Here is a 2,500-nt window from a genome sequence, read left to right on the forward strand (position 1 = left end):
GGGCTGAGGGCTGATTGCACAATGGTTAAACGAGGACTGCAGTCTTTGTTGAGTCTGCAAAGCTGTTGCTGTGACACGCCTTGTAATATGGAATATATTGAAACCGAATTGTCTGCTTGTGTAACACCTAGCCAATAAGGAGTAATTAAAACGTCACGCGAGCATTGGTGGTTCAGTGGTAGAATTCTCGCCTGCCACGCGGGAGGCCCGGGTTCGATTCCCGGCCAATGCAACCTTCTTTTTCTTTTTCACTTTATGTATACAATTACAGCAGCACGCACCTGCCTTCAATCAGTAAAAAAAAATCTCCCCGTCGGGGAATTGAACCCCGGTCTCCCGCGTGACAGGCGGGGATACTGACCACTATACTAACGAGGAAGGCACACGCTACCTGCCAATATGGCAACGCATTTAGTTGCAAAGCGACTAAGTCAAAACTGCCTGCTGAGCTTAATGTCGGTTTACGGATCGAAAACAGTATAGTACAAAACAAAACAAAAAAAAATTCGGGCTCGTCCGGGATTTGAACACGGGACCTCTCGCACCCAAAGCGAGAATCATACCCCTAGACCAACGAGCCAGCTGCCGGTTTTATCCGGCGGCCGACGCGTGATACAGTCTCTGGCAGCAAAATAAGTGCAGCATGACCAGAGTCCCGTTCCGTCTGCCGGTGCGGAATGCTGCTGGCACCTCAGAGGAGGGGGGCTTAATACTCGCCAACGCAACTTTCTTTATTTTTTGGCATTCTTATAGTGCTGCTTTTTTTTTTTTTTTTTTTTTTTTTAAATTCGCAGCACGAAAACTAGGATTCACATGTGTTTCACGTAACACTTTTTCAATACATTCATCTGGTCACAGTGTTTACCCCTACAGCAGGACCCGGCAATGCTTTTAATGGAATCGGCATTAAAAGCTGCCACGTCAGTGGAGAACTGCCCGAGTACTCTCGCTCTCATTTCAGACAAGGGGGTTTGAATTGCCTTCTAGCCGTTCTCGCTCACGCCGGGCGCCGTGGCGTGTGTCTGTAATCCCAGCTACAGGGGCAGGTTGAGGCTGGCGGATCGCTTGAGCACGAAAGCTCTGTGCTGCAACTGGCTGTGCCGATCGGGAGTCCGCACTTAGCACGGCATCGACATGGCATTTCTGGGGGAGCTTGTGAATGCCAGGTCGTCTAAGGAGGGGTGAACCGGCCCAGGTCGGGAACGGAGCAGGTCAAAACCCCCGTGTCGCTCCAGTATTGGGACTGCTCCTGTGAGCGGACGTTGCAGTGCCTCCTTTTTTTCTATTTATTTTTTGAAGTACTGTATCACGCGTCGGCCGCCGGATAAAACCGGCAGCTGGCTCGTTGGTCTAGGGGTATGGGGTATATATACAGAGTGATGCAGATATAACTGACTCTATTCACATTCCCATCGCGACATCATCTTAAACGCCTTAACTCTCAAATACCAATTTCCACTGCATGCAAACTTCAAGCCATCCTATTGATTTGATCAGGAGCAGTCTAAGAGTGTATTGTCTATTGCGTTGTGGGAGGACGCTTTGACTGAAATGTTGATAATCGTAGGACATTATTATTTGTGCCTGGAAGCTCAAATTGAATGAAATGGACTTTGAAAGTTGTATTAAGTGCCTTGATGAAGGGGGCAAATGAAGAAGTGCAAATCCAGGAACAAGAAGGTTGCAGGAATGGCCTGATGCTGGGAAGCTGGAAATTAACGTGACAGAGCAGAAGGAAGCAAGTTTTCTTCCAGGACAACCTTGTACTTGGCTTGATTCATGCCAAAGCTGCCCGATTCCAGCCTTGCTGAAGCACCCCCAGATCATCACCGATCCTCCACCACATTTCACAGTGGGTGCGAGACACTGTGGCTTGTAGGCCTCTCCAGGTCTCCGTCTAACCATTAGACGACCAGGTGTTGGGCAAAGCTGAAAATTGGACTCATCTGGGGGTGCTTCAGCAAGGCTGGAATCGGGCAGATTTGTCTTTGTGAAGGACGCATGAATCAAGCCAAGTACAAGGTTGTCCTGGAAGAAAACTTGCTTCCTTCTGCTCTGAAAATGTTCCCCAACTCTGAGGATTGGTTTTTCCAGCAGGACAGTGCTCCATGCCACACAGCCAGGTCAATCAAGGTGTGGATGGAGGACCACCAGATCAAGACCCTGTCATGGGCAGCCCAATCTCCAGACCTGAACCCCATTGAAAACCTCTGGAATGTGATCAAGAGGAAGATGGATGGACACAAGCTATCAAACAAAGCCGAGCTGCTTGAATTTTTGCGCCAGGAGTGGCATAAAGCCACCCAACATCAATGTGAAAGACTGGTGGAGAGCATGCCAAGACGCATGAAATCTGTGCTTGAAAATCAGGGTTATTCCAACAAGTATTGATTTCTGAACTCTTCCTAAGTTAAAACATTAGTATTGTGTTTTTTTAAAAATGAATATGAACTTATTTTCTTTGCATTATTCGAGGTCTGACAACACTGCATCTTTTTTG

At 47.8% G+C, this 2,500-nt stretch overlaps 3 non-coding genes across 3 annotated transcripts; 1 reads left to right on the forward strand and 2 right to left on the reverse strand.

Annotated features, from left to right (window-relative positions):
• The first annotated feature begins 161 nt into the window (after positions 1 to 161).
• trnag-gcc (transfer RNA glycine (anticodon GCC)) lies at positions 162 to 232 on the forward strand. The gene has a single exon. It is a non-coding gene; the product is annotated as a tRNA-Gly (tRNA).
• A 74-nt stretch (positions 233 to 306) lies between these two features.
• On the reverse strand, positions 307 to 378 carry trnad-guc (transfer RNA aspartic acid (anticodon GUC)). Its single transcript has one exon. It is a non-coding gene; the product is annotated as a tRNA-Asp (tRNA).
• A 130-nt stretch (positions 379 to 508) lies between these two features.
• Positions 509 to 580, reverse strand: trnap-ugg (transfer RNA proline (anticodon UGG)). Its single transcript has one exon. It is a non-coding gene; the product is annotated as a tRNA-Pro (tRNA).
• Between the last annotated feature and the right edge of the window lie 1,920 nt (positions 581 to 2,500).

This window comes from Acipenser ruthenus, unplaced genomic scaffold, assembly GCF_902713425.1.
Source record: "Acipenser ruthenus unplaced genomic scaffold, fAciRut3.2 maternal haplotype, whole genome shotgun sequence".
NCBI classification, from domain to species: domain Eukaryota; kingdom Metazoa; phylum Chordata; class Actinopteri; order Acipenseriformes; family Acipenseridae; genus Acipenser; species Acipenser ruthenus.